Source organism: Peromyscus eremicus, chromosome 14 (genome assembly GCF_949786415.1).
Source record: "Peromyscus eremicus chromosome 14, PerEre_H2_v1, whole genome shotgun sequence".
NCBI classification, from domain to species: domain Eukaryota; kingdom Metazoa; phylum Chordata; class Mammalia; order Rodentia; family Cricetidae; genus Peromyscus; species Peromyscus eremicus.
Window position 1 is genome coordinate 35,294,026 of NC_081430.1, and position 16,812 is coordinate 35,310,837.

Here is a 16,812-nt window from a genome sequence, read left to right on the forward strand (position 1 = left end):
CTTTCTTTCTCTTTCCTTTCTTTCTTTCTTGCTTGCTTGCTGTTTCAAAAAGCTTTATTTTTACTTGGTCCATGACTTGGGCGGGGCTCCAGGGCGATTACAAAGCTGCCTAGCTGGCTCGAGATTCAGGTGAAGGTCCTGAGGCTAGGCCTCCTAGTCATGCTTGAGAATGAGTCACTCAAAGAGATACTTGCCCAGAGATGGTTGGGGCATGCCAGTCTACGTTGGCCGTGGCCTAGCCACCTGGCAGAGGTTGGTCAGGTGGCTGCCCATCTTCTTGATGAGCTTCACCTCCTCATCCAGGAAGTGGTTTTCCAGGAAGTCAGAGAGATGAGGATCTGTATGAGTAGAACCCAGGGAATGAAGATCCAAGAGAGCCTGGTTCAGGTTCTTCTCCAGGGCCAAGGCAGCTTCTATGGCCTCCTGGGTTTCAGGTTTACTCCACTCATCTTGAGATGGCTTCTGCACATCCTGGAAGACTGCACAGCACCGGTGATGGTTCTTTAATTTGCTATATCTTTAAGTCACAAACTCCTACCATTTCTGGATGAACTAAAATTGTTTTAAGATCTGGACAGTCAGGTTAGACACTAAACATCAAAACATCAAAAACAACAAAAGAAAATACTTAAATTCTATTGAATCCTCTTTGAAATAAGACAGATTCTGATTTAAAAAAAAAAAAAACTCTTAAAATATTCCATCTCTGTCAAAAAGTACAGAACCTGCATTCCAGGCAGCAGCAACTCTTAAAATGCAAAACTGACTGTTACCAAAAGACAATGAAAAAAAAATCAAACAAAAAAACCCCTCCAATAACAACAACAAAAAACCCCGTAGATAACATGGTGTTAAAAATGAGTCCTTTAGCGGAAGCCAAAATAGATAACCAAAGAAGCCCTCTAGATGATTTGTAAAGCTCTATCCAGGCTATTAAAAAGTCAATAGTAGATGAAGTGAGTTTCTTCAGAGACAACTGGACTCTGAGATCTACCCCTGAGTCCATTTCAATCCTTGAGTCCGTCTCAAAATCATTAGTATATCATATTTTGGTGACAGGCTGTTTATCTTAGCATGATATAAATTACATAAGAATCTTACAACACTGTTTTTCTCTGATTCAATGAGATAGAAAATGAAAAATTTCTTGAAGAAAATAATTCACAAAACATGCCAGTATTCTAAGTACCACAGCAACTATCTCTTTACCTCCTATGGAAAGATGTGTTGTAACCCCTATGGAGGGATACATTGTATGTCCTTGCATGTTTGTTCAAGTGCTAGGGATTGAACAGGACTTACCCTCAAGCTTGTTATGATTTCTTTAAACTTTATGTACTCATAGAACTAGAGTTTGGTTAAAACTTAAAAGGAGATAAACAAATGCTTTGAGAGAAAATAAACTTGGTACAGAAAACATCATTAGAGTATTATAGATGGGGTCCAGTTGGACCACATCCTAACATAGCATCTTCTTAAGCCCCATTCAAGAAGTTACAAGGACATGGTAGACTCAGAGAATGACTCATATGCTGTGGAATAATCCTCTTGTACACTTTTAAGATTTGTCACTTGAAATGGTTTAATAAACGCTGATTGGCTAGTAGCCGGGCAGGAACTATAGTGGAGTGACCAAACTAAGAATCATGGGAAGGCAAAGTGGAACATGGATTCTAATTAGTCTTAATAGTAAAAATGTGGAGAGAGATATAGGGGTAAAAGCTGAAAGATCAGAGAAGAAAAGCAGCCAGCCACTAAAGAGTCTTCTTACCTCTCTGAATCCTCAGATTGAAAAGGTCAGGCTCCTGTCTCCTCCCACCTTATATTACTGTCTCCACCTAGCACTGGGATTAAAGGTGTAATCTGTCACCACTTGGCTTTATTTCTGTTAGACTAAATCAATCTCATGTAACCTAGGGTGGCCTTGAACTCCTGATCTTCCTGCTTCCTCCTCCCAAGTGCTGAGATTAAAGGTGTGTGCCACCATTGCCTGGCCTCTATGTTTAACTAGTGGCTAGCAAGTCCTCTTTTCTCCAGGCAAGGTTTATTTGATAGAGCACAAATAAAATACCACCACAGAGAAGGGCGGAAGTACCTGCCAGCTGCCAAGCAAGCATGACATGAAGAAATGAGATACCAAGTCAAGAACCACATAGCAAAGCATAAATAGAAATATGGGTTAATTCAAGTGTAAGAGTTAGCTAGTAACCAGCCTGAGCTATCCACTGATCATTTATAATTAATACAAGCCTCTGAGTGATTATTTGGGACTAGGCAGTCAGGACAGGAAATTTCTGTTTACACTCATATTTCAGTATGCCAGTGTAGAGGACAAATGAAAGAAAAAAAGTAAACTAAATCACCCAGGCAGGTTGAATCCAACCTTCAAAAGTCTCATGTTTCAGAATGGGACATTATTCTTCCAGGCACGTGCAAACTAGTTCAATGATCTAGGAATAATGAGAACTGATCTCTGATGTTTAAGACGTTGTTTTTCAGCATTATGAAACATGAGGAAGAGAATTAGGGCTCTAAAGGCAACAAATAAATCAACAATTGTTGCATAGCTTAGAGTGTTCAAAGGAGTTTGGAAGTCAAGGAACAAAATGATGTGGTAAAAATAAAATTCAATGTGCAAAGCCAAAAGGTCAGTTAGAGCATTCATCTGGTATGCATGAGGCCATAGGTTCAATCACACAGGAGCAGTTGAGGTTTGGAGGATCTGTGATTCATATCAACTTTCAAGTGAGTAGTTTTACAAAAACAGTGTTACACTTTTTTAAACCATGGTTGTAATAAGTCTTTCACTTTCTGATTCAAATTTATGTATTCACATTTCCAGAGCATATTTTTAGCATCTGTGGCAAAACAGCATAGTATATAAGCTATAGGACTGGTTCAGAATGTTTTGATAATATCTGAAAAACAAAATCTGTAGTTTGGATTACTTCCCTAGTAAAAGCAAGTGTCAGTTTTTGTCATAGTGGTGCTGGTTTGTTGTTGGGTTTTTTGTTGTTTGTTTTATTTTGGTTTTGAGACATTCAACTCAATATCTGTTTTAATTTTTCCTCTAAGTATGTTACCATGTTATTGTCTGGATCTTAAATATTTCCCCAAAATTCATGTGTTGAAAATTCACTCTCCAGTTGACGGTACTCTTGGGGGATAGTAGATGGTAGAAACTTCTTGAGAAAAGTAAGCAATTAAAGATGTATCTTTGACAGATATATTGTGATTCTTCCTCTACTTATCTATTATATCTGTTACATAATACATATAACTACTCAAATTCTCCAGCTTATAAAAATGCCAATTAGCTGAAAATTGAGAATTTGAGTTGAGAATGTATCCAAAGGTACCTCTTAAAATGCTTTCCCAGTTTCAGCTGCTAAGGTACAGAGATGTCACTAGAGCTGTGGTAGTATGGAGCTAATGTGGGCAGAATTTTCCCATCCCAGAAGCTGCTTCCAAATCACCACACAGAGACTTATATTATTTATAAACACTTGGCCAATATCTCAGGCTTACTGCTAACTAGCTTTTACATTTTAAGTTAACCTATATTCCTTATTTATGCTCTGCCACATGGTGGTACCTTTATTAGCATGGCATGTTCATCTTCTGCTCCCTCTGTGTCTGGTTGGTGACTCCTCTGACTCTGCCCTTCCTCTTCCCATCATTCTCAGTTTGGCTTTCCTGCCTAACTTTATCCTGTTTAGCTATTGATCAATCAGCTTTTTTATTAAACCAATCATAGAGACAAATATTCACATGGTGTTAAGAAGAATTATTCTACAGCAAGCCAGAGTACATCTTGAGTTGGCAGTAGATCTTCATAGTGTTGTCCACAGGCTGCTGGTTTTGAATGCACGCAAAATACAGGAGATATGGGTCATGGAGGCTTTCACCCAAGTTCCAGACAGCTTCTGAGTCCAAGAAAGGTGTGATTGGGTCTTTTTTTGCCGCCAGGAGCCCCCAAGATGCTGTTGTGTTAAGGTATGAAACCGAGGCTGAATTTGAAGTGAAGAGACCCCAGAATGCTGGCGCTTCCAGGACCATAAGTCAGCTAATGAGGAAAGCTGCAGGCATGGAATGAAGTATAGCGCAGAGAGGCTAAGTGTGCTATAAGGTGGCAGAATCGAAGGGGTGTGCTTATCCAAGTCTACACTAATATAGATGATGCTACTGTTGGACCCCAAAGTTTAGGGTCTCAAGTGGGTGGCCCAAGAACCCAGACTCTAGTCCAGTTGATGCAACAGCATGAGGATTTATTAAGCTTCTATATAGAAGGGCTCCTCTGCTCCCAAGAGCAAGAGTCGCATCTTACTGCAGCCCCATGAGGGCTTTTAAAGGAAAAACCCACAAAACCCACAAGATTACAATTCCCATACAATTTCATGGCCTGATCACAGGGTGATCACAGAGTGGGTACAGTCACGTCAGCATGTACATTCTTCCTGAAACCTCAAGGTGGGTATCAGGGCAGGAGTGGAGTTTACACAAAGGTCACAGTGGTCCTTCCTGGAACACCTGCAACTATCCCAGTCACAGTTGAGCACATCTCTTAACAGAAATCTTTTTACACTGTTATATTGTTACAGAGGTGATTGAGTAGTGGCTGAGTCAGGTGGCCCTTGGAACTAGTTTTTTAGTTTCTCATTTCCTGGTGCTTGAAGTTTCTCTCTTTCTGAGGCTTGGGGGTGTAAGCCTGAAGGGCTAGGGTCTTTCACTACCACAGTCTCCAGATGACAGATGTGAAGCTTCAGGTTTAATGTTTACTCTGCTAGATTTTAGTCTTGGTTTGTTCTTATCTTCCCTTGAAATCTATTCCTCATTTTTAAAATGAAAATGGTTACTTTGTGCAGTTGTCTATTAGAATTACATACTATATATATATTCTTTTCAGGGGGTTTACAGTTAAAAAATTGCCTGGGTGTAGTAGCACATGTCTTTAATCTTAGAACTTTGGAAGCAGAGGCAGGAGGATCTTTGAGTTCTGAGTCTGAGGCCAGACTGATCTACAGAGCAAGGTCCAGGACAACCAGGGCTACACAGAGAAACCCTGTCTTAAAAATCCAAAGAAAAAGAAATTACCTGAATGTAGGTGGACTTTTCTTTCCCATCTGTCAGTTCCCAAATAGCCAAATATTATGATCAACTACGTGAATCTATTTAATGGGTAATAGGGATTTATTAAGATATAAACTGAGGAATCACACTCACAAATACAGAACTGAGTAAACAGCTGAGGTCATCTGTTCTGACTAGGAGCTAATCCACCTGGCAGTCTGATCACACCAGGAAGCAGGAAGAGGGGGCCTCATGATCCCTCTCCCTTTCCTTTTAAGAGGTCATATATGATGGTAAGAAGCACCACCTCCTTCTGGCCATAGAGCCCATGGTCATGTCAGAGCAAATACCACTGTATTTCCCCTTTTTGTCCAAACAAGAAGGTTTTAAACCTAATGCAAACCATATACAATAAGAATGATTATCAAGTATTGTGCAGGAGAAACAAAGCATAATAACATAAACAAAAATGGAACTACAACCAACAAGAATATCAAACAAAAAACATATGTTAAATGTCCAGGAATATTAATATTATAGGTAAATGGCAAATTACTGAGATTATTCCAATAGCTATCCTATCCTGAAAAATCTAACTCTAGTACCTACTATGTTCTTAGCTAAGATATGTATCTATCTGGTCTTCAAACCCATGAAAGACCTGAGAAGGAAAATAATAATACCTGAGTAAACAGGAAGTGCAAGCGAGCAACTTCTGAAAACTGCAAGAATTGACAGAGACAGTTGGCAGCCTGGACAGTCACCTAATGTTTCTCAGCACCATTGGGGCATCCAGTTTTGGCTACAGGCTTAGAATATCTGACAGACCATTTTCAGAATCAGGAATTTCGAAAGACTGTCTTACCCTGTCTTGGCAAGTTTCAGCAGTTGCTTTTCCTTGTGTCCTGCTCTTATGGAAAGGACAGCATGCATATTGTCAGCAGTTGAGGCTAGGGCAGTTCTTTGCCCAGCAGGCCAGTTTTTTTTTTTTTTTTTTTTTTTTTTTTGCCAAAGTTTGAATTTTAGGATGATATGACATGTGAGGAAGGATTCCTAGAAATCAAGGATAAGAATCGAGAGAAATAGAATCTTGACAACAATGGTCCCTAAATTATTGCTTTTTCTGTCCCACACCAGTTGGCTCTTCTGATATGAGACATAATCTCCTTGTTTTTTCTTTTAGCAACATGCTTGGGTTTAGAGAAGGAGAGAGCCACATTCCAACTCGGGCCATATAGTCCAAGTTCATGGGTGGAGCAAATACCACTACAACCAACAGAAAGACTTAAAATTAATTATAAATTCTCAGCCAATAGCTCAGGCTTATTACTAACTAGCTCCTAACAACTTAAATTAACCAGTATTTCTTATCTAAGTCCCACCACATCTCTCATGGGTCATTACCTCATTTTGTGCATGTCTTACTTCCTAGGCATCTGGCTCACAACTCCCCAGACTCCACTCTTCTTCTTCCCAGCATTCTCTCTGCCCCCAAATCCTGCCTAGCCATCAGCCAATCAGCTTTTTATTAACAATGAGAGCAATACATTTTCACAATGTACAGGAGGATTATTGCACAACACCCACATGTCAGAATAAACTGTTCACTTAGACTTTTGAATAGTATTGAGATTGTTTAGATGTTGGGAACATCTGTATACGGGCAAAATTCATTTGCTTTATGAAATGAACATGAGACTCCAGGGCTAGGGCAGAATATTATGATTTGAGTGATGTATTTGGATGTCAAATAGACAAGGTGTAGACTTATGGTGGGTAATATTCACTGGAGTTATAATCTCCTATGGAACACACTTGCAACTGTACCTGTGCAGGCATTCTAGAGAGGTTTAAGTGAAGAATGAGGACAAAGCCTGAATGTAGTCTTATCAGAACAAAGGCAAAAAACCAGCGAAGCATCTTTATCCTTCTCTTTCTGATACATGACTACAAACACTCTGACCAGCTGCCTCATGCTCCTGCTACCACAGCTACAGATTCCCTCCTCACCATGACTTTCCTACCATGATGGACTGTACCTTGTAACTATGATCCAAAATAATTCCCCTCCCCCTTCCTTAAGTTGCTTCTGTTAGATACTGTGAAAACAAGAACAGTAGCTAATATTCTCAGGATAACAATGGCATGTTACTTATCATCTACATCCTTTTTTTGACTTCTCATTATCTATAAACAATACATCGTGACAACCACACATTAGCTATGCTAAATAATATAGAGATGATTTAGTGTGTATGGAGTATATGTAGATTGTATGCAAATACTATATACTTAAATATAAGGGACGTAAGTGTCTGAAGCTTATCATTGGGGATCTTAGAATCCTTTGTGAATCCTACTCTGTTCTGTTATCTATAAAGACTATGTAATATATCATCCTCACAGTTCTTTATAGCTCCATTCATAAATCAACAAAAGTGAGCACTATGTATTGTGCACAGATGTGTATTTTTACTCATTATAAGCTCTGATGTATTTGGTCAACATCTTACTGGTTCCATATGCAAAATTTTATTCGTCTGGTTCTTTTCAAAATAGCTCATACAGACAGATATTTTTTCTTTAGGTATTTAGATTCTGCCTGCATTATATACACCACAAACCTCTACTACAATTAGCTAACCATTAACAAGATGCAGCCTGTGGTTACAACACAGTGAACTGTGTTGCCCTTTGGATCTGTCTGACATAACCTTCATTCTAGACTGGGGAGTAATGACATGTGGGTATGTGCATCTCTTCTCTCATCCTCCTTGCTCAAGACCTGCTAGTTCTCTTCATCTAATCATCAGTTGTCTTAAGGGACCATAGGTCTTGGACAGAATCTTTCACGAAGGATTTCTCCTGTGATTTCCTCATCTATAATCCAGGAAAACAACCACCCAGGAACATGTATTACTCCCTACTTTGTAATGATCTTCCTCTTTCATTATCCCCCAAATTGTTTGGCCACCCTACATTGTCTACAGAGGGGGAATATATAACAAGTGTTATTATAGATTGTCCTCTGGATCATTTGTTCCAGGTTCATGTTGTCTTCAAGTAATTGAAATAGAGGAGCACACAGATTGCAGGTTTCAAGGAGACTTTACTTTTAAAAAAAGTAATAGTATGGAGGGGCATATGGGTGGTTTTGGAGGGAAGGAGGTGAAGGAGGAAATGATGCAATTATAATTTTAAACAATAAAATTTCATTTAAAGTGATAGACAAGTAGTAGGACATACAAATGAGAAAATACTCAAAGGTCCCCGGTTACTAACTGGGGCCCCATTTTACAGGGTTCAAGAGAAGGAGGAATTTGGTGGATAAAGACTATAGCATGGGTATTTATCTGTGAAGCTCCTGTACTTCAGAATGAGTAGGAACACAATAGATGTTTGTGGCATGGCATGTGGGAACAGAGCCGTGTTCATGTAAACATGTTCATGTAAACAGGGTACGTCATCAAGGAGTGTTATTGTATACAACCAGTCTAGCAGAGATGGCATAGCATGGAATAGCAAGGCATTATAGTATTGTGCTGCACTCCAACTAAAAATTGAGGAAGATATATTTATTTAGCATCAAGTGTGTGGGCAGAAATTAGAGACCGACTTCACAGATACATTCATCAGGCTTGTAAAAAGGTAATAGAAGTCTGATTCCTCAGTTCAGAGAAGGGAGTTACAAATTAAAAAAAAAAGTTGGAAGGAGCTTGATATCATTGGATTGGAATTAATGGTATTAAATTTAGTTTTCTAGGGCTTACCATAACAAAATATTACACACTGGGTAGTTTTAACACAGGAAATTTATTTCTCATAATTCTAGAGCCTTGACACCATAGTTTAAAGTGTGGGCTAGTTTTGTTTCTTCTCAGATCTACCTTCTCTTGCAGAGATTTACCTTGTCATTGTGTCTTCTCTTAGCATTCTTCAGTGCGCACATCCCCTTGGTGCCTTAGTTGTCTAAGCTTCCCTTTCTGTATAAAGACACCATCTAGTTTGGATTAAGGCGTATCAGGTAGCCTGATTTTAACTTACTAATCTCTTTACATGTCTTATGTTCAAATATAGTTGTCACTGAGGTGCTAGAAATTAGAATGTCAACAAATGAATTGGAAGGAGCCCATGGTAACGCTGCATTTTGCTGCTGTGTGTAAGCAGGTGTGTGAGTACACTTGAACTTGATTCCTAGTCTAATCACTAAGGTGAGTTAGCTAAGAGGAAAAACTTTGGTTTGTTTGGGAGGTCAGTAGACATTTTTTGCTTTCTTATTTAATGAGTAAAGAAAATTTATCATCATGATAAACTAGGTTGTATTTGCCTTATAACTTTTCCTAGAGAATAGAACAGGTGAACTTACATATAATGTTATCAGCATAATTGTATTTTGAAAATTTTCAATGACTTATTCAACAACAAAGAAAATTAGAAAAATAAATCATTCAGTTGCCTAAAGTTCTACTTTGATACTATGTATATTGTTTGCTATGGAGAAGTTTAAATAAAATGTCTGATTTGTGACTTGGCTTAGACATTCTTTAAGATAAGGAATCTCATACGTACAATGTGGGCAATTGACTATAGTCTCAAATACTTTGAGACCAGTGAGTAAAGAAAATGAGTGAAGTTAAAGATTATGAAAGTAAATGAATGGTAAGGACTCTAGTAGTGCAGGAAGCCTGGGCAGATACAGCCTATGGCATGTGATTTTAAGTTTTTACAAAAAGATCTATGCTAACATCGACTTTCTGGTAAGTGAATGAACCATTTTCTTCTTTAAATAAATATGTATGAAATATTGGAGTTACAATAGGCTGAAAAACAAGGAGACCTGGTGAAGACACACTTTATTGACATTTTCTTAAATAAAATGTTACAATTACTTAGCTGAGATGTTGCTGGACACCTGTAATCACAACAGGTAAATGTAGAACGAATCTTAAAAAAATATTATTAATAAAAACAAACATGCAGCCAGATATTGGAGTGAATGCTGAAAGATCAGAGAAACAGAACATGCCACAGCCAACCTCACCTGGCCAACTTCTCAGCTGATCTTGTTTCCTCAGACTGAAAGACTCTGAGTCCTCATCCAAATGGATCTCAGCTGAACTTCTGCTAAAAGCTAAAAGCTTTAAAAAGGCTCTAGTTCCTGGTCCTCACACCTTATATACCTTTCAGCTTCCTTGCCATCACTTCCTTGGATTAAAGGTGTGTGTCACCATGCCTGGCTATTTCCAGTGTGGCTTTGAACTCACAGAGATTCAGATGGATCTCTGCCTTCTGAATGCTAGAATTAAAGGCGTGTGCTACCATTGCCTAAACCTATGTTTACTATAGTGGCTGGTCTGTTCTCTGACCCCAAGATAAGTTTATTGGGGTGCACAATATATCAACCACAGGTAAAGACAGGAGTGGCAGGAGCTTAGAAAGACCAGAAGAGGCTGCATGATATCCTGTCTCCAAAAAATAAACATACACACAAACAAAAACTTGTTTGCTTGTTTTACAAATATCTAACCCACAAGTCTATGTCTCCTTCTTTTACATGACAACCTCACATATAAGTATGTGTTTTTATTTCCATGTAATTTCATACTTATTGTGAACAAGCATATTCCTTTGACAAATGTTTGAAGTTTTAAATTGTCATACTTGCACATGGTGTGAGAAGTACTTACTTTTTAGTGATCTGTCGGTACTATATACATTTTTTTTTATTAGTACAAGCTACCATCCTACATGGCATCTACTAAATGATTCATATTTAGCATAAAATTGAATAAGGAATAGAAATGATATTTTCATTGCTTTAGGAAATAAAATCACAATCATTTTTAAAGTTCACTCTTTTCAAGACTATCCGTCAAAACCATTAGGAAACACCATCAGTACCTTGTCCTGTGGGATTTTATTGCTATGTAGCTAACAGACAGAAGAAACTAATGGATTTCTGGGAAGGATTTATGTACAGCGTCAACTACTTTAAGAAGCACAGTATAATTATCATGACTTTTATGGAACAATGTCACTTTTGAATGTGACATGCTGCTTGGGGTAAAAGACTTCAAATGTAAGTATTCGCATAAAATGGGATTATTGATTCACCCAGCAGCCAGTCTGCTACCTCATAATTACATTTTATGAAAACCATTTTATTAAATATTTCAGGTCTCTCATGCCAATCTAAAGCCATGAAAATTGTGGGAATTTAAAATCTCAGTTATATTTTCAATCCTCTTGGAATGCTGTGATCATTTCCTTTGTATGTGGGATGAATAAATCCAGTGCTACAATAATAATTCTAGGCAATAACAGTCTACTTGGGAAAATATAGAACTTTTTGGCTAATTTTAAATGTATGTGATTTACCTCAATAAATGAGTTCTTATATTCTGTACGAATTCACAAAATTAGTTCAGCTATCCATGGATACTTAGCATGTTAGAAATTTGACTTCAGCATTCTCAGTCTTTGCAATAGATGAACCAGTTTGTCATTTTCTTTCTTCAAACTATAAAACTCAGTATTAGCTATGTTTACATTTACCCACCACCTTAAATACTCCCCTTGTTACAAAAGTAACAACTTCTCTAAATGCCATTTATCCAACTTTTCTACATCTAAGGTTTCAAATTAACTTTTGAAAAGACATTTAATGCACAAATATGAAAACAAAGAAAGGGTAACAATTTTATTACCATAAGGTTACATCTTTTTGTCAAGGTGACTTAGAAAACCATCATGAATTGAAGAGCTATCTGTAATATTCAGTGATGTATGCATAAATACACAATTAATAAATGAATCAAAGTCCCCTTTTGAAACATTTTCCTAATATAAGGAAATTTATAAAATAAGGACAATTACGTCTTGGGTTTATGATGCATATCCAAGCTCAAACAACACATTCCAAAATATTGTGGAAAGGTTTGGTTAGTTATTTGAAGGACTTGATTCAGCACTTGTATTGGTCCAACCTGATAGGAGATCTAGAGAGATCAGTCTGTAAGAATTGATGTGAATCAATTTTAGCAGTTTTCAAAACCAGGAAACAGCTAAGGAAATACAGTGCTTCATTCCCCTTGTTCTTTGAAAGCACATTTTCTCAACGTGTTTAAATGTTCCAGGTTTAATTCAAATTTTGAGATTCATAGAGAAAAATAAAAAAAAAAAACCTCAGTTTAACTTCCAAGTTTACTGCTATGATACTGCTTGCTAAGAACTGTCTGGGGCTTAGACTGAGTGTTCTGGGTTAAGTATGTCATGCTATTGTACTTAACATCTATATCCTGAATTTAGAAACTGAGACAAAATAACTGATAGATATTAAACAAGATCTTACTTATTATAGTAACACTTTTCAGTTTCAATTTATGACCTTGACCCAGCTACTATTTAAAATTGCTTTCAATAAAATAATCATCATCATCATAATAATAATAAAATAAAATTCATTTCAAGTCAAAAGTATTAATTCTTCAGTGTACAGAACAATGTTTTCTTATGTCTACATCACATTACCTCATCTCTCACCCCCACAGAAGAACTCAATGTTCCAGATTCCCCAATAAAATATATAACATACTGATAACTCAAAACATTCAAATAAACAAATATCATTATACAATAATAAATCTTCAAATACATTCATCAGCTACTTAAGAACTACAAATAATTAGGGTAGTAGGAACTAAATCAAAAAAGAAAAAATGTTTGTAAAACATTTTTACAACTTCTATTCTTGGTTAAAAACTTACTAAATTAGGAACACAAAGGAATTTCCTCAAACCTATTTAAAAAAAACCTATAGGAAAATCTAAAAGATATTACACATAGGTATTATATTCACTCTGCTTCATTCAACAGTATACTAGAGGCTTTGGCCAATTTAAAAGGGTACATCAATGAATCATAGAAAGTTTATTGATACCCAAATGAAACTATCCAAATTTAAAAATAAAAAAAACATTTTTTATTTTCTCCAGATTTCTTCTAACGTACATATTAAAACTGAGGCGTTAATCTTGTAGAAATGAAAGAAAAGAAATGGAAACATATTCTTTTATAAATAAATGAATTTAATGCTTATAGCAACAGAGTTTCTAAAGGTCAAATGCCTACAACTCGTAAAAAAATGTGATATATTCACAATAAAACACAGCTTAGCATAAAAAGATATGGTACTGATATATGCTACAAAAAGAGTTCATCTCAGAAACATATGTTAATTGAAAAAAGACAAATAAATACAACAAAGCACAAGATACATTTTCACTTAAAAATTCAAAGCTGAGCCTGGCAGTAGTGGCACACACCTTAAATTCCAGTACTTGGGAGGGCGAGGAAGGTGAATGAATCTCTCTGAGTTCAAGGACAGCTTATCTACAGAGTGAGTTCCAGGACAGCTGGAGTTACACAGAAAAATCTACCTCCAAAACAAACAAACAAAAAAAAACAACAACAAAAAGGCAAAAATATTCACACTTACAGATAAAATAGGCAACCTATGGACAGCGTGATGCTCCTTACAGTTGGAAAAAGGAGTAGAGAGCTACTTCAAGTCAACACAAAAATCTTATGAGGATAATCAAAATGTCTTAAGCTGAATGTTCTACAGTTGTACAAGGCTAGGAATTTACAAATTTGTAGAATCAAAAGAGATTAATTTTATGCCACATTGTCTTAGTTAGGGTTTCTATTGCTCTGAAGAAATACTGTGACACCACAGTAAATCTTATAAAAGAAAACATGAATTGGCGCTGGCTTATAGTTTAGAGGTCTAGTCCATTATCATCATGGCAGGAAGCATGGTGGCATGAAGACAGACATGGTGCTGGAGAGGTAGCTGAGAGTTCTACATCTGGATCAGTAGGCAGCAGGAAGAAAGACAATGGGCTTGGCTTGAACACTTGAAACTTCAAAGCCATTCCAAAAAGGAATAAAGGGAGCATAATTCGGAAATAATGGACCAAAGCAAGACCAAAAACCATTTGGGAAAACTCCAAACTCTCCATGTTTGATGTCAAAGAGCACTTCAGATCTTCAGCTCTTTTCAGCTTTGTTGACTACAGCACACTTCTTTCTCCTGGGTTGGTTTCATTCACTCTTATCAGGTTTCCCTAGCAGGTATCCCATGACTCTGGCATCTCCAACATCCTGGGGTCCCCAAGGCAATTCAGGTTTCCTCTTCAAAGCTTTGTGCAATGGCCTTTCTGGGCCTCCATGCAGGGATACACTTGCCACATCCCTGGCCTCAGTGGCTTTCTTTAGTATTGGAGGAAGATTCTATAACCCCTTTCTTCTTCTTTCCTTGACTATAATGCCAGAACCATGTGGCCCAAACTGTTAAGTTCTGATGCTCCCTGGGACTGTAACATGGCCCCCTTATTAAAATATATTTTTCTTAGCTTTCTATTTTCAGTGGTTTCCTTCATTGCTCAAACTTGGTTGTCCTAGAACTTGGTCTGTAGACTAGGCTGGCCTCAAACTCAGAGATTCTCTTTCCTCTGCCTCTGGAGTGCTGGGATCAAAGGTGTGCACCACCACACCTGACCCTAAAATTGTCCTTAATTCCTTTTCACAAATTTGGATCCTTAGCTGGGTGTGTCATGCCCTGAGGTCACCACTCCATTTATTCCATTCAGCATCAGGTTTTTCTCTCAACTCTTTATCTACGTTTTGTATTTTTCCTTGATCACTCTGCTGTTTTTCTTTATAGATCTGCATAAGCCTGGGCATGAATAAACCATACTGCACAGTCAATACTAGGCTATTTTGACATCTTCTCTATCAACTCTGTTAATCCAAAACTCTCCCGTTTAGCCTCAAGCATATCTTTTGGACAAGGGCAGAAAGCAGCCACATTCTTCATCAAAATATCACAAGAATGGGCCTAAGTATGGCCACATACTAACATCCCTCTCCTTTGAAACCTCTCTATTCAATCCCACACATTGGAATCATCCTCAGCACCACTGTCTCCATGATCCTTCTAGTGTGGCCTAATAAGCCGTCCTTAAAGCATCCCACTGCTTTCCTAATCCCAAGTCCCAAAGTTCACATTTCTCTGAACAAAAACATGGTTAGGCTATGAAGAGACACCATGACAACAACTCTTATAAAGGGAGACATTTAATTGGGACTGGCTTACAGTTCAGAGGTTTAGTCCATTATCATCATGGCAGAAGCATGGTAGCATGCAGTAAGACATGGTGCTAGAGAAGGAGCTGAAATTTGAACATCTGGATCAGCAGGCAGGAGGAAGAAAGCTGGGCCTGGTTTGAGCACTTGAAACCTCAAAGCCCACCCCCAAGTGACACACTTCCTCCAACAAGGCCACACCTTCTGATGGTGCCACTCTCTATGACCCTATGGGGAGCATTTTCATTCAAATTACCTTACATATAAGTTCAATTTTAACTAAAATATTTAATGTTGAAATAAAATAATATAAAATAGCAAAAAGTGGTATAAGGTATAGGTAGAAAGACTAGTGATTAGATGGTAACTGTTAAGGTTGGGGATAAGTCTATCTGGTATTCTTACGGTTTTGGTGTAAAAAATACCCTAAAAATGTTATATGCTGAAGTCTTGTTTGTCAGCCTGTATAACATTTGGCAAGTTTGGCCTAGTTGAGGGAAGTAGGTAATATAAGTGTGTCATTTCAGGCTGTTTGCTTGTCTTTAATCTCTTCTCTTCTATATTTCCAAACTACTGTGAAGTGAGAAGCTCTGCTCCTCTGCATCCTTTCGGCCGTGGTGTTGTTCCTTCACACAGGCTTGGAACAATGGGGCCAAGTGAACAAGGACTGCAATCCCCAAACCTTGAGCAAAACCAAACTTTTCTACATTTAAGTTTATTTTCTTGGCTGTTTTGTCACAGTAATGAAATGATAACCAACATGAATGTATTTTTCTTTTTATGTATTTTTAAAACACATCTTTTAAATTTCCATATATCTGTGTATGTGTATGTGTATGTGTGGTGTGTGTGTGTGTGTGTGTGTGTGTGTTAAATTTTGACCCTGTTGTGTATTCAACATAGGGGAATTGAAGCTAAGTAAAATTTCATTCTGGTTCTAAGAGTTTTTCATGAAGCACTTCATTCAAGTTTTCCTTGAACATTGGTCCTAACATTAACCACAAACATCCAACTACTCCCAAGCTTATCTTTTGGGCAGGAAGAACATTAGTGGAAAGAAATGGAAATAAAGAGATCTTGATAAGAGTTAATGCCTGCGGCTCTTATGGTCAGCATGGTCATTACATTCTCACTTTTACGAACATCACCCCTGATGATGATTACCAGAGATCAATGATTGAGAGAGGGAGAGTCAGTGTTCCCTGAGGACAAGCCCTCTGGTATAGGTTATGCAGTCTTAAGTTATCAGTCCTAAAGTCATGTATGCACAAGCGACTATAAAAAGACTCGACAGTGTATGTGTACTTGTGTGTGTGTGTGTGTGTGTGTGTGTGTGTGTGTGTATGTGTGTGTATATAATAACTAAAGAAGACCTCATGAATTTGAGATGGAGTGGACGGGTTGTGAGAGAATTGGATTGGGGGGTGGAACGGGCAAGGAAATGATATAAACAGTACTTACTTATGAAATTCTCAAAAATAGTTTAAAATTTTAAAAATAATTCCACTGTAGGGGCTGTAGAGATGATTTAATGATTAGGAGTGCTTGGTGCACAACCATAGAGACTGTAGTTTGGATTCCAGTACCCAGGTA